Source organism: Pinus tabuliformis, chromosome 8, assembly GCF_031772625.1.
Source record: "Pinus tabuliformis cultivar Carrire ecotype Pingquan chromosome 8, CPIR1, whole genome shotgun sequence".
In the NCBI taxonomy this organism is placed as follows: Eukaryota; Viridiplantae; Streptophyta; class Pinopsida; order Pinales; family Pinaceae; genus Pinus; species Pinus tabuliformis.
In genome coordinates this window covers 855,705,652-855,731,617 of record NC_142294.1, presented here as the reverse complement: position 1 = coordinate 855,731,617, position 25,966 = coordinate 855,705,652, and the positions used below count along the sequence as shown (strand labels likewise).

At 32.9% G+C, this 25,966-nt stretch overlaps 1 long non-coding RNA gene across 3 annotated transcripts; it reads right to left on the bottom strand.

Moving 5' to 3' along the window:
• Positions 1-16,921: 16,921 nt before the first annotated feature.
• Positions 16,922-25,125, bottom strand: LOC149238263 (uncharacterized). Of its 3 annotated transcripts, none has more exons than XR_016245358.1 (3): positions 24,659-25,125; positions 17,775-17,971; positions 16,922-17,609 (listed from the first exon to the last, which is right to left on the bottom strand). It is a non-coding gene; the product is annotated as an uncharacterized LOC149238263 (long non-coding RNA). The 3 variants fall into 3 exon arrangements; XR_016245357.1 differs by having other exon boundaries at positions 16,924-17,574; positions 17,748-17,971; XR_016245356.1 differs by having other exon boundaries at positions 16,925-17,574; positions 24,659-25,124.
• Between the last annotated feature and the right edge of the window lie 841 nt (positions 25,126-25,966).

Genomic DNA, 25,966 nt, shown 5'->3' with positions numbered 1-25,966 from the left:
AAAAATTAGAATTTGGAGAGGATAAATGCAATTGATGGAATTGGGGTTAACAAAAAACACAGGAACAAGATGAACAAAAACAATGTAAAAATTAGAACTGTGGTTAACAAAAACGACATAAAAATTAGAGGAGCGACACATGTAAAATTCACATTGGTAGGAGGAGGAGGAAAATCAAAGTCTCTGATTGGCTGGATCTGCTAGGTAAAGCCCGTAGAGGAATGCCTATTGGCGTAACTAAGAACGTTTATTTGACACAGATTGATGTAGTTTTCGAGCTTGATAACTAGCATGCAAGTTTAGCTCACATATTCACTCTGCGTTGTTTATTCACAAAAGAGTTCTCAATTCACCCATGCATCATCTGATCACTCTCACAATAGCTCGTTGGATGGATTTCCTTCACACCATTATGCACTTATCCATGGAGATGTGAAGCCAAATAACATCCAATCGATGTTGATGATAAAAAAATGTCAATAATCTTCTGTTGATCACTCAAAGCAAAGAGAAAATTCATGAGAGAGGACCAATTTTATGTGAAAATGACCACCTTCGTAGGGAGTGTGAGCATGAGTTTATGGGTCAAAATACATGAAATACAAGAAGAACGACCCTTTTAAATTTAAAAGAATTCCCTAAAGAACTTGATGTTATTCAATGCATGAACCCAATAGCTTGACTAAAACACTACTTGTATGCAAAGTCGAATAACAACAAAAGGACCCCATATATATCAAGTTGATTCTTAAGAATAGGTAGTCGTGCAATAGAGAATGGTAGAAGAGAGTGAATCAAGCAGTGGTACAACTACAAAATCAAAGTTGATGGAAACTAAACCAACATAAACATTTCCAGGATAATATTTCTGCCTTGTTTGTCGTCAACTTGTTTATCCCAACAAAGCTCTACAAACACAATGTACACATATATATTGCAAGCCATATTGAACATATTGTGCGAGTACTACATGGGTTTGCACTTATGATGGATATTTGGTTATACAGATTCAAAATCATTACAAGAGTCAAACCCGTCACTAGCTGAAACAATAGGAAGTGTAAATATGCATTGTCTATATCATAAGAGTCACTACACTTTACAAGGGACTTTCTCAGAGAATATTCTACATGGGAACAATTTTCCATATGGCTCCTAACCTGTTGTATTAAACATATGTAGGGCCTGAATTGTTCACAAATAAATAGAGTAACATGCTCAAAATTTCCCTTGGGACACAAGGTCAAGTCCCCCAACAAGAAAATGCTCAACAAACTTAGAATGATGTAGTTGCAGCAGTTTAGGAGCATAATGAAGTACCACAAGTTGTTGGTTAACAATATCCAACCCAAACAACAATGTAAGTTCTCTGGAAATCTCGTAACGGTTGAAAGCACACTATAACTATGATGTAATTAACTATCATCCTCATACCCCATGCATGCACATCAAGATCAGAGGGAAAAATGGAAACCATCCTTTTAAAACGATTGCAACATTAGCATGGTTTAGTGTAATAGAGCTCTATGGAATCTAAGGTTGTACCAACAAGAACAATGATAATTAACTACATCACGGGCTACTTGGAACTCTGATGGCATAGATTCAGCTGAGTTTGAAGGGGAGTGTTTTGCAATATTATCGCGGAAAAGCATGGAAGCATATCATATAGCAAGAGTGGAAACTCTAGGGAAATAAAAATACCCCAATTTTAATCAAACAACCATTGTTATGCATATGAGAGCTTCCAACGTCAATCCAAACTTCAATGGAACATGTGTTTTCTAGCTCAACACAACTTGTGTGGAAAGACTCCAGAGGGAATAAAAACGCAGGAATAAGATTAACAAAAACAACGTACAAATCAAACTCTGAAGAGGATAATTGCCATTTCTAAAACTGGGGCTAACAAAAAACACAAGAATAGGATTAACATAAAAAACATAAAAATTAGAATTGGAAGACGATAAATGCCATTTCTAGAATTGGGGTTATCAAAAAACAAATGAACAACAACAATGTAAAAAATAGAACTAGGGTTAACAAAAACCTAGTAACAAGAGTTTGGCGTAAAATTTACAGGAGCGACACGTGTCAAATTCATATTGGTGTAAAAATTAGAAGAGCAACACGTGTCAAATTCATATTGGCGTAAAAATTAGAAGAGCAACACATGTCAAATTCACATTAAAGAAGAAGACAAAAATCGAAGTTTCTGATTGGCTAAATCTACCCCAACCAAGCCCGCATAGGAATGCCTCTCAGTGTCAACATAAACATGAGTTTGGTGGCACCTCCTTGCAAACAAAAACAATGAAATCTCCCTATTGAGATTTTATTGAGAAAACAAGGTAATGAAGCAATCATGTAAAATGATGAGTGAGGCCTTGGCCTGAACCTATCTTTGGGTTGAAGATTGATATCTCAATGTTATGCAGTCATGTGGTGGAATCTATACTCAGGTTAAAGATTGACATCTCAATGTTATGTAGCAATGATCACTCTACACTTTGACTATAAGAGTTTGAATATTAATACAAAGTTCGTTTTATAAATAATATATGATATTTGAAATAAATTAAATTATAAATTTCAAAAATATTCTAAATTTTCACACATAAAAATAAATTAACTTGCACTTTCTTTTGTATATAATTTTTTTATTTTTTTTATTTATTTTTATGTAACTTTACTCCAATTTATAAAATCTTTGAATATTCCTTAAATGTACAATCAAGAAATCTCCAAATATTTTTTAAATGTACAATCAAGATAACCATAGTGTGTCATGAACCACTGAGTCTAGGTAGTGTACAAACACGACCGAAAAAGTTATGTTAATAGTATTCATACTCCATAGCCAAAAGCACGGGACAAACTACTTTTAAGTGATCCTCGCGGGGGACAAAATTCTGTCCTTTCTTCGCTTTTGCTAATCTCCAAGAGGCAGCAGGAGGAAGGTTGGAGAAGCAGATAAGTGTGGGACGAAGTGATATGTATAACTGATTTTGAGATTGATTGACATCCACAGTTTTAATGAGATTGGTTTTAGAAAGGTGCTACTAGTAAGTGGATAACCCAAGCAAATAATTTTGCGAAGAAAATCCAAAATAACGATCTAAGAAGGATCAAGCTGAAGTGACATGAATGTACAGTTATAGTATTTTAACAGTCACTTAATTCTCCTAGGTCTAGTAAACTTTTAAATCGTTATCGTTACTTTTAGTTCAGTGATAATTACTCCAACACTTTTTCTCACTTCTATAATTGAATTTGATTTGGATTGAGGCTCTCATACTCGGTCGAGATTTACCATTACGCTAAAATTGTTGATCATTTGTAAAATTTCAATTCTTGAGTGAGAAGTTAGTGTGATGTTTTTTATAAATTTCAATTCTTGAGTGAGAAGTTAGTGTCATGTTTTTTATGAATTTTATTTTTTGAATGAGAAGTTAGTGTCATGTTTATTTGTTTTTTTTTAATTAATTGATTTCTAATAAGATGAATGTGACCATTAGAATATTTAAACTATAGTTAACCAGTTTTACTTTATTGGTTAAAAATGGGGTAATTTGAATTTAGTATGGAATTTTGTTAATATAAAATTTAATATTTAAAAAATATATATATATATTAAAAAAAATTATAGTAAACAAAAATTATAATTGTGATCTATTTGATAAGGACGTTTTTTAACATTTTTTTTTTTGGTCAGTTGTTTAAGTTTTTTAGAGATTACATGAGACTTGACTTATGGTTTGAGAAATTGCCTATCATATTCCACACCAGCCTTAACATGATTGGAGATCCACACCAGCCCACGCTCCACACCAGCGCTTAACATCACTGCTGATCTACACCAAGTTACCTTTAACATGGCTAGATTTTTGCCCACAAAATTTCGAAATGGTAACCTTCATATCACATAATGATTTAACATTACAATCTGTCAATAAATGAGCGATATTTTAAAATTTAAAAAATACAATTTTTTATTAAAAAACTTTATAGTAAACAATAAATTACATATAAAAAAAATTATAATTATAAAAAACAATTAATTCTATATCAAAATAAAATAAAAAATAGTATATTTGTACTTACATATAGTAATGATTTTTTATAACCAAAAATAATAAATTTAAATATTTATAAGACATATAATCTCGATTTTTTTCATATTGGAATTTACTGAGAGATTTTTTCGATAGAATTTGAACTCGAGTTCGAAGTGGGTAAATATGTTGAAAGATGGGAATTTTTCAAGTCAAAGGAAAAGGGAGGATTATAGTCAGTAATATTGGAAATGTAAAATACAATTCAGTGAAATAATTTTATTTTTAAAATAAAATAATAATAATAAAATTATTTATTTATATTAAAAATTAAGATATTATGTAATTAGCATAATTGTATTATTAAATGTGGGTATTTATAAAAAATTTATATTAATATACATTTACACGATATTTATATATAATAATATACATTTATATATATGAAATGTTTATTATTGAGCATTATGGTATGTGAATTTATTTAAATGTAAACAACTACATTTATCTATTTAAACTATAGCAATATACACAACCACAATGTATATTAATAAATATACACTAGCACAACCACATTAATAAATTTAGTTGATATAGCCCAAGGCCATTAATAAATATATAACAATAGAAAAAAACTATTGCAATAAAAATATTATTATTATCATTATAATTAAAACTAATTATTTCTTTATAACAATTAATACTTAATACTTAATGTTATTTATTATTATTTCATTTTAAATTATGTAATATAAACATGATCTTTTAGATTAATAAACTTTAGGGATTAATATTATAAACCTAGGGGAATAATATTATAGACCGAAAATGTTAATATTAAAACCCAAAGATATTATAAACTCAAGGGAATAATAGTAACTCAAGGTATAATAAACCCAAGGGATTAATATTAAAAACTCTAAAGTTTATATTCCCTTGGGTTTATAGTATTAATTAGTTGAGTTTATAGTATAAATTCCTTGGGTATATCAATCCAAGGGTTCATATTCCTAGGGTATAATATCAATCAGGTTCAATACAAATCATGGTCATCCAAGGGTTTATATACCTTGGATTTATAATATTAGTCCTTCGGTTTTAATAATATTAGTCCCTTGGTTTTATAATAACTTGGGGTTTTAGTATTAACCATTTGGGTTTATTATTCTCTTGGGTTTATTAATGTAAAAGTTCATATTCCTAGAGTTTATTGATACTAAAATCCAAGGAATTATAAACCCAAGGGAATAATATTAAAGCCTAAAGATTAATATTATAAAGCCAAGGTATATAAACTAAAATAAATATTATAAACCTTAAAATAAAGATTGTTGACCATGGTTGATTTTTATTTTGGGATAATTTTTATCATAATGCAATGTTAGACCATGGTCAACCATCTTTATTCTAGGGTTTATAATATTTCTCTTAAAATTTATATACCTTAAATTTATAATAATAATTCTTTAAATTTAATATTATTCTTTTAGATTTATAATTTCTTAAATTTAATACTAAAAATCTGAAAATGGTAAAATAGAAAACAGTGAAATCAAATACAAAACAGTGATTTCACTATCTGAAATAAAAGAATCTATTAAGTGTAAAATACAAAACTGTGAAATCAAATACAAAACAGTGATTTCACTATCCGAAATAAAAGTATCTATTTATATTGAAAGCTAAGCTGTTACACAAATATATGATATTATAGGTCGAAAGATATTTTGTATGTGAAATAATTTTATTTCGTAGCTCTTGCATTCTGCCATATCATTTTATTGCAAAATATATCAAATCTATGATAGAAAGCAGTGTTAATTAATACAAGAATATTTTATAATGCTAGTGGTGATCTATCAATTATCGTGGACGATTTGATTTATGTGATTGCTATAGGTGGCTACTACCCACGCTATATTTTGTCGATGGGACGTGATGGGAATGTAATTGATGGTTCTATCGTCAATAAAGGCTACAGGGCTTATTCTTTACCAGCTTTGCATATCTGATTTACATATCGCCTCAAACTTATCTAACTATTTGATAACTCACAACCACAATAATCAAATGTAATAAACTGTAACTGAAAAATTTTCGTTTATTTATATCTAAGGTCTGGGTAGGACTGGAACTTGGATGGGAGGATAATAAAAATCCTCATAGATTTTTGCTCACATGGCTATTATTAATAATAAGTGAATTTGAATTTGCGAATTCATAATACGGCGGAAGGTATAAAAATTACTGTGAACACATGATCCCGTGTTCATTAACAGTTTTAAAATGATTGTAATATAAAAATAACTGTGAACGCATGATTCAGTTTGCATTAACAATTTTAAAACGCTTGTAAATTGATCTCACAGTGAAGAGAATGGGTCCATCAATTTTCGTGAACTATGATTTATTTCTGACCTTGCTTTTTATTTTATCATTATTAAAATAATTTAATAATGATATAGGAAGTGAAAAGATAAATAGTTTTTGAGATATGTTTTTGACAATAATCACAATAAAATTTATTTGGACACGTTTGGAACCAGTAGTATGGTTCATCATTAGGGTAAGATGAAGAACTAAATCATGGCAACAAATTAAATGAGAGACTGATCATTCTAAAGGCTTAAAAAACAACTACTTTTGATGAAACGAGACAGCTACAATTGACAGAACTATAGCTAAATTTGACTGGACCATAGTTAAAGAGAAAATTTATTAATTAACTAATTAATTAGCTAATTTGCTATATTTGATTTTTTATTTTATTTTAAATCTATAAGTAACTAAATATATCTGCTAATAATTAAAAAATTGTGATTTTAAATTAAGAACTTAATAAATGATTTATGATTTATTTTAAACTAAATAATTTTATTATTATTATGAGATAAATTAAAGTAAAAATAAATGTTAATTAATTAATTAATTAACTTGTTTACCAAGTTTAATTATTTAAATATATATGTAACCAAATATGCATTATCCTCATTTAGAATATATATAATTTTATATTAATACTTTTATATGAGGGATTATGGGATAAATTAGGATAGTTTTTTTAATTAATTAGTTAAATAGCTAATTTGTTTATTAAATATAATTAAATGTGTAAATTAGTAAATTTATTCCATGATAAATAAGGATTAAACATAAATGTGCATCAAATAATATGATTATTAAGTTTATATATTTAAATATATATGCTTATAATTCTTTTAGTTATGTTTATAAATAAACTTATTTATTTATATATCATGTTTAATAAGAGTTGAGTAAAATTGTTAAGAGCCTAAGAAATTAAAACTAATAAATAAATAACAAGGGAAGTTTTATTATCCTCTTATTTTTAATTTTAAACTAAATAAAATATAAATAATCTTATATGAATGAAAACATATTAATAAAATATGAATAAATAAAGGTAATAATTACCAAGTAAAAAAGGAAAAACAACAATTCAATAGAAAATGGAACAGAGGGGAATTCAAACAATCTAACAGTAGAAGATGATGATGATAATAATAATAATAATAATAGATCTAGAGATAAAGAGTTAACATTGAAAATTTTATTTATTAATATAATGGAAATTTTTATTTATTTAGTTCTCTGGTTCTATCTTAGCAAGTATAAATGGAGACAAAGAATATGTTAATATTTTTGATTCTTAAATATAATATTGAGATATTTTATTTAAGTATTATGAATTTATCTTAATTCATATTAGTCTTCTCAAGATACAAGCCTTTTTTATATTGATATTATGAGGTTTTATTGATTTTTAATAATATTATTTATATTTATATAACTCTCATTCATATATATATATATATAAGAATTAAACACGTACTTTATATATACTTCGGTGAAAGAGTTCTGAGGCTCGGTGAAAGAGTTAAACACGTACTCTATATATTCTTCGGTGAAAGAGTTGTGAGGCTTGGTGAAAGAGTTAAAAACATACTTTATATATTCTTAGCATATATTATTCAGTGAAAGAGTTCTAGGCTTGGTGAAAGAGTTAAACATGTACTTTATATATTCTTCGCATATATTCTTCGGTGAAAGAGTTCTGAGGCTCTGTGAAAGAGTTAAAAACATACTCTATATATTCTTCGCATATATTCTTCAGTGAAAGAGTTCTGAGGCTCGGTGAAAGAGTTTAAGACATACTTTATATATTCTTCGCATATATTCTTAGGTGAAAGAGTTCTGAGGCTCAGTGAAAGAGTTAAACACGTATTTTATATATTATTCGCATACATTCTTCGGAGAAAGAGTTTTGAGGCTCGGTGAAAGAGTTAAAAACATACTGTATATATTCTTCGCATATTATCTTAGGTGAAAGAGGCTCGGTGAAAGAACTAAACACGTACTCTATATATACTTTGGTGAAAGAGTTCTGAGGCTTGGTGAAAGAGTTAAACACGTACTCTATATATTTTTCACATATATTCTTCGGTGAAAGAGTTCTAAGGCTCGGTGAAAGAGTTAAAAACATACTCTATATATTCTTCGCATATATTCTTTGGTCTGTGGGCTACGATGGGCACAGTCGATCTGCAGTCAAGTTTGTTGATATCATGTGCACACATTCCTTATCTTTTTCTTTTTCTAATACATATTTTCTCATATAATTTCAAGTATGAATATTTCACCACAGTTACCAAAGATTACCAAGGGCAGGCCTAGCACAGTTACTCTACAAGGCCTTTATGAGTATATAGAGTCTTTAGAGAAACGTAGAGAAGAAATAGAAATCAAGCTACAAAAAGAGTTAGAAGCCATACTGGAAAATAAATTTGCATTTCTTGAAGACACGATCCAAAAACAAATAGAAAATAAAATAAAAATACTGGAGAATAAAATGGAGGCAATGGAGACTAGATTGCAGGTTATAGAGAAACAAAACCAAGATACTAACCAACCATCCCAACAAGGAGATGCTGATACTTTAAAGAGTCTTAAAATGAAAGACATGATTAAAGAAATAGAAGAAAAAGTTAATAGCCGCTTCACCCTAAATAATGTGGTAGATAAGTTAGATGTCAAACAAATCAAACATGAAATGAAAAAATTAATAGAATTAGACCACGAACGTAACAAAAGGGCCTTGAACCTTATAATCTTCAGTTTAAAAGAGGAAGTAGATGAGGATACTTTAAAAGAGGAAGTAGATGAGGATACTTTAGCCTTGGCTCAGACATAATTACACAATAGATTACAAATTGACACAATGTGTCTCACAGAAGCAACAAGGTTGGGGAAATTAACCGAGAATAAAGGAAGACTAATCCGCATAAAGGTGAGCTCCACTAATCATAAGTACGACATACTTAGTAAAACCTCAAGTCTAAAAGGAACAGGAATATTCATAAATGAAGATCTCATTCCAGAAGATCAAGCAGAATTAAGAAAGGTGGTTCAAAAAGTAAAAGAAGCTAGAAAGGAAGGAAAATGGGCAATAATCAGAAATAGAAAAGCCTTTATTCGAGATAGAAACCAAAAAGATAGTAATCAATAACAATTAAACATGCTCCAGATCCTTTCTTGGAAATGTCGGGGCTTCCCATGGAACAAAGGCCCCATGCTAAGTTGGATTTCAAATGATGTTGATATTATTTTGCTTGTTGAAACTTGGGAGCACGAAGAATCTAAGGTCCCTAACATAGATGGCTTTACGATATGGTCTACCTGGAACAAGCGATCCTCCCATAGAGGCATTGGGGGAATAGCTTGTTACATTAAGAAGAACATATCCCCCCATGCTAGGATTTATAAAAACGACCCTCACAACCAATATAGTTGGATAGAGATCAGAGACATTAATAATAAAAAGTCTTACATAGCAATATGTTATTTTCCCCCCAATTAAATATATCATTAACATAAATTTATTTATTTTCGATACTTAATAATATGGTTTGGACAAATTGATTGGATCAAAAGGCTTTAAGATTTATTATGCATTGGAAAATACCATTTGAAAGGCTTTAAGATTGAGTTATTAGATTAAGGATTTTATTCATGTCACTTTTTATTTTATTTTTTTGAAAATAAATAAATAAATAAATATTTTTTTGCTTCTTGAATGATTATGTTGATTGTTTAGTGAAGCAAAAGAAATGGAACTAGATACAGTGACATTATTGGGTTCATGGGTTCATTGGGAGAACATCACAAATAAGATATTTTTCTATTTGCATTCTCATTTACTTTTGAAATTGCATGATTAGCCTTTGGAGAAAGAATAATATTTTTTATTTAACATTAGATTATATTTATCTAATAAATATGTTTGTTAATCCATAGATAAATTTCCCAAAACTATCCTTATTATATATATTTCAATATTTAATATATTGATTTTTTAATTAATGAATATTAACTTAATTATTAATTATTAAGCATATTATTGATATAAATCTATTTATCCTCGACACCTATCAAGAATATGACTTCTCAACAAAATGATTGAGTCAAAAAATCTTGAGATTTATTATGGATAGAAAAATATCAAAATTTAAAGAAAATTTTACATTTCCAAAAATTTGATTCTCTGAGAACATAGTGATCGAATCATTTTATTAATAAATTATTATTTATATTTCAATATAAAACATAAAGAAGATAAATCAGTTAACGCATAACATAATTAAAAAAAATCCCTAAATCCATCTTAAAAAGTAAAAATATAAAAGAAAATTCATACTAAAAATGTAATCCCTCCCTACACCTGATAAATCTATTCTATTTCATTTCATCATTTATCTTGTGTATATCATCAGCTATCTTGTGTATAATGTTTTAAACTGGACTATGCAATGATAAAGAAGATAAATCAGTTAACGCATAACATAATTAAAAAAAAAATCCCTAAATCCATCTTAAAAAGTAAAAATATAAAAGAAAATTCATACTAAAAATGTAATCCCTCCCTACACCTGATAAATCTATTCTATTTCATTTCATCATTTATCTTGTGTATATCGTCAGCTATCTTGTGTATAATGTTTTAAACTGGACTACCCAATGACATTTCATATCCTCTGCATAGATCCTAAATGAAATGATATCTGTCATCTAATGCGACCATATTTGGTAGCTCAGCATTATCTTTAAAGAGACTAGATAAAAATCACACTTTGAATTAAAAAGAAGGAGTTGCAGCTCACAGGTGTGTATAGCACCTGGGAGACTGCACTCAAACAAAGAGGAGACTCTCACTCTCGTTCACTCTACATTACATCAAATGAATATTACAATATTAAATACATCACTGAAAAATAGGTAGTTGTAAACAACCTCCTGAACTCTAGGAACTAATCCTAAACTAAGGCGATACGTTACAACCATATAACCATTTCTCCATTATTTTTAAATCCCCCCCTTAATGGAGAAAGGGTTATTTTGCACTCCTAACATCCCTCTAAGTAACTCAAACTTTACTCGCCCTAGAGGCTTAGTAAAAATATCAGCTAAATTATCACAAGTATTACAATACTCCACACATATTTCTTTTGACTGTATCTTTTCTCGAACAAAATGAAACTGAGTGTCAATATGTTTAGTATTTTTATGGAAAGCTGGATTGTATGCAAGCTTTATTGTGCTCTGGTTGTCAGTTTTGATGCTGGTTGCTTCTTTCTGACTTTCGCCTACATCGCTAAGCAATCTCCTCAACCAGATGGCTTCGCATGTTGCTGCACACAACGCCTGGTACTCAGCTTCACATGATGATAATGCTACAGTACTTTGCTTTTTGCTACTCCACGAAATAACCCTAGATCTAATACTAAATGCATAACCTGTGATGGATCTACGATCATCCAGGTCACCTGCCCAATCAGAATCTGAATAACCTGCTAAAGTAACATCAGAAATGTTAGTGTATAAAATACCATAATTACAAGTACCACTAAGGTACCTCAACACACATTTTGCTGCAATCCAGTGACTCTCAAGTGGTCTGGACATAAACTGGCTCAGCACACTAATAGAATATGCCAGATTAGGTCTAGTTGTCGTGAGATATATCAAACTTCCCACTAGCTGTCTATACAAAGTGGCATCCACCTGTTTTGTGCCATCATCACTGCTTAACTTAAGATTCTGCTGCAATGGTGTTGCTGCTGTTTTACACTGTTCCATTCTGAATCTTTCCAACAGGGTTCTGGCATACTTTCCTTGATTTAGAAAAGTTTGACCAGAATCTTTCCACACCTCCAAACCTAGGCAATAATGAATATCTCCAAGGTGTTTCATTTCAAATACCTTTGACATTTGCTGCTTGATTTCTTTGATCAAATTATTTGCATTTCCTGTTATAATCATGTCATCCACATACAAAGAAATCAAAATGATTTGCCTCTGTTTATTTATCTTGGTATACAGGTCTGGGTCATTGAGACTCCTATGAAAACCATGATGTATAAAAAAAGAATCAATTTTCTCATACCATGACCTGGGTGCTTGTTTCAAACCATAAAGTGCCGTATGCAATTTACACACTAAATGCTCCTGCCCCTTTTTTACAAAACCAGGAGGCTGTACTAAATAAATTTCTTCCTTTAATTCTCCATTCAGAAATGTAGACTTAACATCTAGCTGGTGTAGCTTCCATTTATGTTTTGTTGCTAAAGAGATTAGCATTCTAATTGTATTTAGTTTAGCTACAAGGGCAAAGGTATCATCGAAATCTATGCCTTCTTGCTGTGAATAACCCTTTGCTACCAGTCTAGCTTTGAATTTTTCTACACTCCCATCTGCATTTATCTTAGGTTTATACAGCCACTTACAACCTATAGGGGTTTTTCCTTCAGGCAACTCAACTAAATCCCAAGTATGATTTCTATATATTGATTCAATTTCCTCATGCATTGCAGCCCTCCATTCATCTGATTTACTTGCTTCTTCATAATTTGAAGGTTCTACAATGTTTAAAATTTTGGACATTAAAGCATAGCCTTTCAATCTTTCAGGTAGTCTAGTCTTCCTACCTGATCTTCTAGGTAGAGGACTTACCTCAACTCTATCTGTTTCAGCACTTTCTGGGCCTGCAACTTCACTTATTACACTATCTGCTGCTACTTCTTCCTTTTTCTGCTCCTGCTCCTGCTCTTCATCTTCGTCACTGTTCATCTCTATCAGCAATGGAATGTGGCTGTCATTGCTAGAGTCTTCCTTTCCATCTTCAGTCTGTTCATGAAAAACAACATCTCTGCTTGCAAAAACTTTATGAGTCACAGGATTATATAACTTGTATGCCTTATACTCTGTGCCATATCCTACAAATATACATTTCAAGGCTTTGGGGTCTAACTTCTTTCTATCTGCTTTTGGTATATGAGCATAAGCTTTAGATCCAAATATTCTTAGATGACTAACTGCTGGTTTGAGTCCAAACAATGCTTCAAAGGGGGTTTTGAAGCCTAGACATTTAGTAGGACTCCTATTCTTTAAATAAACAACAATATTAATGGCTTCTACCCAAAGACCATTTGATATACCTTTACCTTGAAGCATACTTCTGGCGCACTCCACAAGAGTTCTGTTCTTGCATTCTGCTACTCCATTCTGCTGTGGAGTGTGTGGCACTGTGAATTGCTGCATAATCCCATGCTGCTTGCAGAAGTTCATGAACTCTCCTAACCTGTATTCCCCCCCTTGGTCCGAGCGGAGAATCTTTATCCTCTTTCCAGTTTGGTTCTCTATCATAGATTTGAATTCTTTAAAGTACCGAAAGGCTTGACTCTTTTTACTTAAAAAATACACCCATGAAAACCTAGTGTAGTCATATGTAAACAGCAGAAAATAATATGCACCTCCTAAGGACCTAGTTTGCATAGGTCCACAGATATCTGTATGCACTAGTTCTAGGATGTCTCTTTCCTTTCTGTTGACATGCAAAGAGAACTCTTCTCTATGCATTTTCCCTAATGCACATCCATCACATTCCAGCTTGAAATTATGAAAAACAGGGAGTCCATCGACCATACCTTTCTTCTGAAGTAAGATGAGGTCTTGAAAATTGAGATGTCCAAATCTCTGATGCCAGAGATTTTCGACTGTTGATCCAGCTGCAACCATTGCTTGTCGTGGCATACTCTTTGCATCCAATCTGTACAAATTCCCCACGTGCACTCCTGTTGCAACTATTTCCATCTGGCTATCCTTAATGACACAACCATTCTTAAAGAATTGCACCTGCATGTCCTGGTCTGTAATCATTGAGACAGAGATCAAGTTTTTCTTAATTCCTGGAACATATAATACATTTTTAAGATGTTTAATGTCACCACTAGGTAGCTTCACAGGAATGTCTCCATACCCTTTGATCTCATACCCACTGTCATCTCCTAGATAAATTTTTGATCCACATGCAGATTCTTCAAGAAATTCAAAACAGTCCTTCTTACCGGTCATATGAGAGGATGCGCCAGAGTCGACATACCATATGTGTCCTCATCTCCATTTGATGCTGAAAGAGCACAATCCACTGTGAATAGTCGAAGATCATGGCTGTGGTCCTCCTCTTCTCCAGCAAAATAGCCCTGATGTTTCCTCTGTTTGCCTTTTCTTTCATCCGCCTGCCTCTTATAGCATTCTTTAATCTGATGACTAGGTTTCCCACAATAAAAACATCTCTTAACATAATTATCAGTCATACCTCTGAATGGTCTCTTTTGAAAAGAGCCGACCCCCTTCTGCTGGTGCTGCGGTTGCTGGTGCTGATGTTGGTGCTGGTGCTGCTTTCCTCTGTACTGTCGCCTCTTCGCCATCAGAGCTAGGTCATTGCTTTGAGTTTTCAGATTCTGTCTTCGCTCCTCTTCCTAGAGCAGAATCGCTGTCAGATCATCAAATGAAGGGGCTTTCTCCCTTGCTGACAGTCCTGTGATGAATGTCTGATATTCATCCGTCATTCTGTTCAATGTGAGTGTAACTAGATCTGAGTCGGACACTTTTCTCCAATAGCTCCCAATTTGTCTCTTAGATCCTTGACTCTGGCCATGAATCCACCAACGGACTCATTCTCGTCCATATTCAATGCAAACAATTTTCCCTTGAGTGCCAAAACACGATTTGTATTCTGAGTCTCGTACAGGTTCTTGATCGTTGTCCATAGATCAGTGGCTGACTTGGAATCTTTGATATGTGGGATAATATTGTCCTTAACGGACATCTTCAGTATAACTTTTGCTTTCGTTTCTCTTTTATCCCAGTCTTGTTCTTGAGTTTCTGTTCCAGATCTCGGTTCATTTCCTTCAACGATCGCCCATGCATTTACGCTCTCCAGCAAAGTTTGCATTTTGAATTTCCAGTTGGAGAAATTCGTTCCATCGAGTTTGCCAGACTCGTGGAGGTATGATTCTATACTGTTGTTCATTTTCGCCCAACTGAACACTCCAATCGGCCACCACCGGGCAAGTCCGATCTGCTTCCACCGAACATATCAGGAACTTCACTGTGCCACCACCGGGCAAGTCTGATCTGCTGCCTCCGAACAGATTAGGGACTTCACTGTGCCACCATCGGGCAAGTCCGATCTGCTACCACCGAACAGATCAACAAGCAAGCTCCAACACGCCACCACCGGGCAAAGGCGATCTGCTTCCACCGAACAGATCAAGGAGCTGCACTGCGCCACCACCGGGCAAAAAATCGATCTGCTTCCACCGAGCAGATCACAGAGCTCTGATTCGCCACCACCGGGCAGGTCCGATCTGCTACCTCCGAGCGGATCACGGAACCCCAATTCGCCACCACCGGGCAGGTCCGATCCAAGCGGATCAAGGAACCTCAATTCGCCACCACCGGGCAAATCAAATCTGCTACCACCGAGCAGAAATCTCCACGTGCCACCACCGGGCAACTCCGATCTGCAACGAAAAATTGCAGATTTCCAGAGAGAAAGAGGTTGGCTCTGTGGTGCTCTGAACAGCTACAAATCCGCGCCAATTGCTGAACAGCTACAAATCCGTGCCAATTGCTGAAAAGAAAAATTCACAGTGTCCACGAAAATTGGCGCGCTTAACAACCACGGATCCGCGCCAATTTAGTTATAATTTTGCTGGCGCGCTTATCAGCCCCAAACTAGCGCCAATTGGCGCATCTGTTCTTTAAAAAATAGCGCCAATCTGTTTTGTTCTGGATTGGCGCGACTGTCTGCAAAAAATCTGCGCCAATTTGCTGCTGCTTCTAAAAAATGTGCTCCAACCCTTTCTTCGGCTCAGAGATGATCAGTCATCCGAGACCCTTCGCTCCAGGTGTTACTGCAGTTCCACCTGATCACACAAATACATTTACATGCACACCTACCACTACAGAAATGTAACTAATGATACATCCCTAAAAAAAAAATGAGGCTATCTCTACCCTAAGCTCTGATACCAAGATAAAAATCACACTTTGAATTAAAAAGAAGGAGTTGCAACTCACAGGTGTGTACGGCACCTGGGAGATTGCACTCAAACAAAGAGGAGACTCTCACTCTCGTTCACTCTACATTACATCAAATGAATATTACAATATTAAATACATCACTGAAAAATAGGTAGTTGTAAACAACCTCCTAAACTCTAGGAACTAATCCTAAACTAAGGAGATACGTTACAACCATATAATCATTTCTCTATTATTTTTAACTTCTCTGTTATCTAATGCGACCATATTTGATAGCTCAGCATTATCTTTAAAGAGTCTAGATGAAATGATATTTAGCGTCTTAAAACATAGTTTAAGAGGCAATGATTATCACTCATTTCTCCATGTCTCCAATCTATGAAAGTTGGATTAACGATTGCACATGGTCTCGAAGAGGCGCGATTTGATGCAATTTTTTTTTTCATTTGATCCTCAAGTAGTTGAATTTTATTTCTTACAAGATATAATAAACTGAAAATTCTCTATGAAAACAGATTTTTTCGTTAGAGTCATAGGCATGCAGTCGGTTTTTCTGATGTGCCCCTTCGTCATCATATTAGGAAAGCAGATCACTCTTTTGCAGCCTCTGATTCATATCAGATAAGCAGATCAGACTCTTCCAGGGTCTCTTTCATATGAGAAAACCAGATCCGACTCTTGGACATTTCACGTGCAGCTGTAAGGACTGTATCGTTTGTAAGAGTAAATGACTCTGACTCGGAAGCCCGGGAATACTAGGTCTTTCCACAGACTGTACACCATACAAACAAGCTCGGTCTGAGAAATTTTATCGGTTGCCCAAACCTCCAAAATGCTTGTGAATCATGGAGATGAAATACTGATACCAAATAGATATCATCCTAGACAAGATCAATGTTCTTCGACACAAAGCAATCAACTTTCTCGGAGTGGTACATTCCATAGTTGTTCCTAACGGCTTCGAAGGATTTGTTATCAAAGCCCCCTTCAATTGTATACTTCGAGCCTTGGCCGGCCGATAGGCTGTATCACAGCAGGTGTCGTTATCGGAAGATCATTAGAACTGCTGCTGTGGGCAGGTATGAGGTCCAGTCGTCTTCACCATTTTGGATCTCTGTGAAGTCCAGTAGCAGCAAAAGATTAATTCAGCTGAAATTTTTATTGAGAAATATAAGTTAACTATGGTATCATAAGAATAAGATAAAACAATTCAGTTAATACCACAATGTTTTTGAAACATTATTAATATCATTATTCATTCACAATATATGTAAATATAGAAATGACTTTATCCTGCATAATATGGTAGATCACATGGTGTTGAGACTAAAAAGCCTCGACCCTAATCTTGCTGTTCAACAACCATAACAAGGACCCAAAATCGAATTAATGAATCAGCCAGACAAAATGTCAATGCCTCGTTTGCTGCAGTTGCTTCTGCACTGAGATCAATTCTGTCTTTCAGACTTCGCGTTTCTTCCTCCAACTTCTTCAATATACACAGCAATTTTCTGCATCCACCATTCACTGACTATTTTTCAACATTACCATTCATATGAAAACATGGATAACGAAGTCGGCATGATCAGCGTTCAAAATTGAACACGTCAGAGCCCTTCAAAGGGCCTCTGGCACGTCAGAGAAGTAAGGGGAAATTTTTACACGTCAAAAAAAATTTTAAATATGATTTTTGTCATTTAAAAAAAAAATTGGAATAATATCTTAAATTTTTTTAAGAAGGGCTGTTAAATTTTCAACTTTTTTTTAAATTTCATTTTTTCTAAAATTAAAATTTTAAGAATGTAGAATTTGGGAATTTCCTTTCATGTTAAAACTTAAATCTCATTTGAGAAACTCCCATTTCAAAAACAACAGTTTCTTTTTTGGTTGTTTTTCCTAATTGTGCATATGATGCAAGTTTTTATTACTTATTATGCCAAAATTACCTTTTCATACCATTACATTTGGCAGTTTCTAAGTTGCTCCCATTTAAAAAACAACAGTTTCTTTTTGAGTTGTTTTTTCTAATTGTGCATATGATCCAAGTTCTTATTAATTATTATTTAACAATTACCCTTTGATACCATTTCATTTGGTAGTTTCAATTGAGAGCCACTAGGTTTGACAACGATTTAAGCTGGAGAGGAGCGCATTCCACAGGCTTGCTGGAGAGGAGCGCATTCCACAGGCTTCCTAACATACTGGATTTTATTTGTTTGCAGATTCCCAATTCCTGGTATGTTTTCATATTCCCAATTTCTAAATGAGTTACTTGTATCAGTGTTAGTAAATGTGGTAGTGACTTGGAGGCAAGATACTAGTAATCAGAGAACAGATTTATCTTTGTTCATAATAATTATAGATGCCACCTCAAATCTGGAAAATATGTTGTGGAATGCTTGTAGTTTGCTTACTTTATTTTTCTAGAAAACAACAGGTCATCCACAAACATAAAATGTGAAATACCAGTGGTTCTTATTACCCAACATCTAGCAATTAGTCCATTTTCTCTAGCCAACTGAATGCCTTTGCTCAGACCATCAATAACTAAAATAAATAGTAATGGAGAAGGGGAACAATCTTGTTTTAGTCCCTTATAGAGTTTGAAGAAATTATTCGGTTTCTGGTTGATGAGTATTGACAGTTTTGTTGAGGAAATGCATGTCATAACATAACAAGATTAGTCCAGATCGGTATAGCAGGCAATTCTCTGTCATCTGTAAATAAACATGTACTCATTTTTAATAAATCAATATCATATTATTTCTCCATTAAATTTCATTATCAATATTCAATAGGATAGTCCATTTCATCATCACCCTTTCGTTTGAACTTATTATGATATTTCAACTGCAATACAAAAACAATGTCCCCAGTTACAGTGTCCGGTGCTTCATCAGCTTCACCCTGAAAGACTATCCTCTGTCCATGCAGCAGTGACGTGGGGATTGGTTTCTTTCAAAAGCATATAATTTTCAGAGAGAATAATGTACATATGCTGTCTCAGTCATTTCCCTGCTTATTCAGTCGCAATCTCATTAAAATTGCCGGGTAAAAATAAAGCTGAAGCTTTACAGACTTGCCCCACTCTCAACTAATGGCCTGCTTCAGATTAATTATATGAAGCTATACCAAAGTGATACATAGATTGATTTAATAATAGCACAATATAAGATATTTAAGGGGAACAAAAATTGAAAGATTATCAATTTCATTGCCAATAAAGTGAAGGGTAAAGTAATTTACAATCAATTGTCTCTCATAATAACTTATTTTGAACATAAAAGTTTAGTCAATGAAATGAACATAGAAGAATAATGAGTAAAAAGAGAATAATAAGATGTAAGTGGAAAAGATTTAACAACAATTTTTTTTGTTTTTTTATTTTTATTTTTCAATATGTCAATCATCTTTTTTACCAAATGTAATATGGATTTGAATTTTATAAATCAAGAAGTAAGAAAATAAATTTTTTATATCTTTTTAAATTAAACAAAGAAATTTAAAATGCTATATTTTAGAGTAGAAACACAAGTTTTTGGTCATGATATACAAAGCAATTTAATTACACTAGAAAAAACTCACACTCATAAGTGAATTGATTATTGTTCATTCACTTTATTTATTTTTACAAAAATATAAACAAGCATTTTGAAGGATAAAAAAATTGGAAGTTATTCAATCAATCAAAGTATTGTTTAAATCCCTATACAATAATGACATTGATCAAAGTATATCTACCTATATTTTAATCCTAGAGACGTCTAATATCACATGTTTGCAATAGTGAAATGAATAATGTTAATTTATTATAGAGAAATCCAACATACAAAAAACAATAGATATAAATCCATATAGGACAATAATAATTAATAAGATAGAATGAGTGATGGCTTTACAATTTCATGTGATAATATGTTTATATGTGTTGGCTAGTCAATATTATGTTCATTATAACAAGTTGACTTGAGATGCAATGGAATGATTTGAAACATATGTACATTGTTCAATGTTTTTTTTTACTGTATAAAAGAAGGATAAGTAGATGAAGAAAAATATTCCACTAATAAAGGCATGTAACAACTCAGAGAGAGAGATAGAGGCATTTGTTGTTTTTATTTTCCTAAAGCAAAACACACAATAAGAGTATTTGAAACAATTGAAATGCGCACTCTTTCATGTTTGTAATTTTATTTGAGATGTAATTAGAACCATACCATTGAAATGTACACACATGCATGTCTATAATTTTATGTGTGATGTAATTAGAACCATAACATTGAAATGTACAGTTTTTGAGCATTGAAATTTGGACTTCTAGTTGCCCACCTCCACTCTCAACCATGTGTAGTTGTTAACATACATAACAATCATGGAACCATGCATGTTAATATTCATGGCTATCCTAATCATCTGGTGTTAGCAGTTTTGGGAGATAATCGTGTACGATTTTTATTCATTATTTATTATCCAGCCACACCACCTTGTACAACTGAATTTTCTTGCTAATTTCTACCTTCTAATTCTGGGTGGGTGTAATTCAACTGCTGAGAATCACTTTCTTCATTTGAGACAAAAGGAAACATCTTAATGCTCTTCTCTAGTTGGAAGTGTATGTGAACTCTTCTCAAGAAGTATCCATACATGACACATGCTGCATAGACTTTCCCCACTCAAACTGCCAACTGCTGGTGTGCTTTGTGCATCCTCTTTTTTGTGATTGTTGTCCTTGTGAATCATGATGCCTTCTACATTACAATTACTAAAAAACTATTTGAGATATTCCTTGTTATAGAAGAAATTTCATTTTGGTGATAGAAATGTGCATAACCTTCCATGAAGATCAATGTTAATTTTAATTTTCAATGATCAACAGACCTATGTGTGTGAGATCTATTTGTTGCTTTTCATTAGTTTTCATATGAATTTTGTTGTATATTGTCTTATTTTCAAATAAAAATATGTTTTTTTATATTAATTTATATTTTTATATTTCTTGTTTTGTTGACTATAGGTATAAAATGCCACCTCTTGGTCGCCCCAAAAAGGATCTGAAACAACTTTCACTTTCCGATGCATTTGGTATCTCTCAATGTTCTAATCAACCACATATTTCTGAAAATGAAGTATATGATCATGTGGATGAGGACCATGAATCAGATAGTGCAGAACTTCTTGAAGAGGAACCAACATCCAAGAGGTACAAAAGAACATTCAAGTCCAAATGGAAGTTGAGATTTCCATGGGCTTATGTTGTAAAAGATTTTAATGGTGTTGAAAGGATAAAATGTTCATGGTGTGTAAAATTTAAAAGGGAAACTCCATTTGCTAAAGATGGAAGCACAATCCTTCAAGTTAGTGCTTAAAACATCCATGCAACATCAGAGGCTCATAAATTTGCTTTGCAACTTGTAGAGGGAGAAAGTAAATGGAGTACTCTTCCAATTACAAAACATGTAGAACTAATGGTTGATGCTCAGAAAGAGAGAATTATATCAGTTATTGAGAACATGTATTTTGTTGCAATACATGATTTACCTTTGGAAGTATATAAGCCAATTTGTGACTTGAATAGGTATAAAAACACTCCTCACATGCCTCTAACATATGAATACTCAACATATACAAATACAACATCTGGAAAAGACTTTCTAGAAGCTGCTAAGGAGGTATATTGGAAAAAATTAAAAGATGAGATTTTCCAAAGCCCATATTACTCACTTTTAGTTGATGAAAGCACTGATCGGACTATGGTGCAACATTTGATTATTTATATTACATATTTGACCAATGAAGGAAGAGGTCCATGTGCTACAAAATTCATACAATTGCTACAAATTAGGGATGGAACATCACAGTCTATGTATGATGCTGTGACATCTCTTTTAGCAGACATGAATCTATCCATGACAAAGTTAGTTGGATTTGGATCTGATGGAGCATCATCCATGAGGGGTATTCGTGAAGGTTTATCTACTAAGCTTCATTGACATGCCCCTCATTTAGTAGATATCCACTGTATAGCTCATCGAGAAGCATTAGTAGCTAATGATGCTTCATCTTATTTTGAAGAGTTGCAAGCTATTGATAAGTTCGCAAACAAGATCTATTCATGGTTAGGGAAATCTACTAAAAGACATGGAGAATTGAAAGAGCTAATGGAGTCATTTCAAATCACAAGGCTAGAAGTGTTACAAATTCATCATATTAGATGGCTTTCTAGAGGAAAAGTCATGGAAAGACTCGTTAAGCTCATGCCTGCTTTGTTAAGGGACTGGGAATTAGTGGAGAAAAAAATGTATGAGATGGCTACAATATTTCAAGTTCAATTTTGCATCCACTTACTTGCAGATGTGCTTATTGAATTAAATAAGCTGAATCAAAAGTTTCAAGAGGATCATGTTGACATTACATCTATTGGAACAACTTTGGATATCACTATTAGCTTGCTTCATAAGCGATTTCTAAAAGGCACATTTGGGGCAGGTGCAATGCATACATCATCCTTCTTAAATAAAACACAACAGGGAACTCTTGAGTTTGCAGATTGCACGGGTATAGTACATGTACATGAATTAAGGTTTGAGAGTTTGCCAAAGTCACAAAGATCAGGGACACTAGATGACTGCATTACGCTGGGAAAGGCTTTTGTAATGAAGGTGATTGACTCTTTAAATGCAAGGTTCACAGATTTACCTATTTTTAATGCAGCTAAGTTTTTTAGTCCTCGTAATTATTATGAGGATATGGATGACAGAGACTCTCAAACAAGAAGATGGTTGACATGTTTATGTGAAAAATTTAGTGCTGGAGGCTTGCTTTTTGTGGACAACATTAAATGTATGGGTGAAATGGATGAATTTATATGTACTATGTATAAATCTTACCCAAAGAAGCATATGTTTGGAGCATGGGATCTATGTGGAGGTGAAATTGAATGGTTTGAAGGATTTCCATGCTTAATGCAGCTATGGCAAGCAATTCTTGTTATTCCGGCTAGTACAGCAGTTTGTGAAAGAGGTTTTTCAAAATTAAATCGGATAAAAAATGGGGACAGGTCAAGGCTTTCTTTAAAAACATTGGATATGTTAATGTTTATCTCTCCCAGTGCACCTCATGCTCTAAATGAGGTAGATTGGAATGCTATTTATGATGAATGGAAAGAGATGAAAACTCGAAAACCTCTTCCACTATGAAAATAGATTGAAAGAACTAGTAAGTTTCAGTGTTTATTACCATCATTGTCTTACTCTATCGAGCACTTGAATGAACCATTTTGGTAAGTGAATTTTTTTAGTTTTATACCATTTGCCTTTTGTAAATGAAAGCATAACCATATTTTTCAAGTTTGTATGTGAAGTTTTTCTAACACATATTGAATGTAATCATTGCAGGATATTGCACAAGATATGTTAAGCTGGAGGACCACAACTGTCAAAGTTCTATAACTGAAAGAAAAAGCTATCTTAGATCAATTTTGCGGCCAAGTATAGGGACTGTAGTTCCAATAATTTGAGATGTGCAAATATTGGAAGTCTCAGCTTTCCAAAAGAGTTCTAATAGACAATAGAATAGTGATTTGGTCAAATTTGAAGTTTATAAGCTAGAATTACACATAAGCTAGAATTTATTTTTAATTTTATAAATGAGACCTTCCATATACTTTTAATATAAGTATTTTTGTTTCTTCGTATTTTTATTTTTATTTCAATTTCATTAAGATGTAATTATGTATATATGTTTATTTTTTGTACTCATATGCAGTTTCCCAACTATGATTTTGTCCCTATAGTTGGTTCAATTGTGGCTGAGTTCAAGGCCTGTGAAATATGATCTTATGTGGTTACATTTCTCAATCACACGTGTAAGAGTAATTCATTTACTAATGCAGCCTTTGACATAGTAGTATTTTTTTGTTTGTGAAAAAATAAAAAGAAATTTGAAAATAATTTACTATTGTCAATCGAATTGCTTTTTTTTGTTATGCTTTTCATTCTAGAAGTGCGACCTAAATGTGTGCCCTTCTAAATGAAATTAAGACCTACCCTTCAAATTTGATCACTGGGCATGATGGCCTTATCTGGATTACTTAAATTTACTCTTATAACATAATTAACTACTACGATTCAAGTGAAAATGCAGTTGTTAGTACAGTTATAACAGATATCTAAAATGGCACACAGGAGAGGAGCTCATACCTGTCCATGGGAGCAGTTGCGATGATTTGCCGAAAACGGTCCTAGCACCCTATAGGCAGGCCAGGGCTCAAAATATACAAGTGAATGGGCTTTTGATGACAAAATCCTTCAAACATATTAGTAAACACCAAGGAGGTTCTCACTCTGAAAATGTTGTTTGCTTTTGCGTCCGAGAAGAACATCCATCTTGTCTGCGACGAGATCTATTCGGGATCAGTTTTTCCATCTCCAAAATTCACAAGCATTGCAGAGATTTTGGCCACCGATAAAATTTCTCAGGCCTAACGCCTTTAAATGGTTTACAATACGTCGAAAGATCTAGGACTCCCGGGCTTCGGAGATGGAGTCATTTAGCCTTTACAACTATAGAGTCGTTATGGCTGGTCGTAGCCTTGTTCTCTTCGGAGCCAAAACATCTGATTGCTTCACTGCTTTCTGACGGGAATATATAAGAAAGAAGTCGGGAAAATACTAATAGATTTTAGGAATTTCGATAGATTTCAAAAATATTTTGGAATTTGACCAACATTTATATAATAATTTTTCTGAATAGAAAAATTAGTTTTGGAATTTGACCAACATTTATATAATAATTTTTCTGAATAGCAAAATTAGTTAATCTCATACCCATTTTCAACTATTTCGCAAAAAAAAAATCAACGGTGAAAGATAATATTATAAAAAATTTAGATTAAACATTTCTTCGAATGAAGTTGGAATTAAAAATTTAGATTAAGCATTTCTTCGAATGAAGTTGGAATTCGGATTAAACATTTCCTCAAATAAAGTTGGGTGGTTTAGGTTTTTCTTTATTAATATTGATTATGAGGTGTGAGGTGTGGATCAATTAATTTGGATTTAGTTTTCCAAATGTCAGTTTCAAACTTTATGGATCCAAAACAATGAAACATAGATATGATAAGAAGATGATAGGGGCTAGAAGAAGCAACCAGATCAGAGATTACACAAGAAGCTTTGAAATAAGGGTGTATTATTTCACTCACATAAAATACATAGGGTGGGACAGGGCAGGCTAATCATTTTTACACATGCCCGTCAAATGTGGTCTCCCATAGAGTGTCATTCATAGGAAACTAGGGAGACTCGAGAGTCTTCCCCGTGGACTTTACGTTGCCCAGTCTGGATGTCAAAATTTCTCCCATCGACATTGCCAATGATGGAAATGAAGGTTTGCATGCAAACATAGTTTGTAAACGAGTTGCAATTTTGTACCTTTTTGCAAGTCCAAGATAATCTTCATAGAGAGCGATTTCATTAAACCTTGACAATCCATCCTGATCGGCGCAG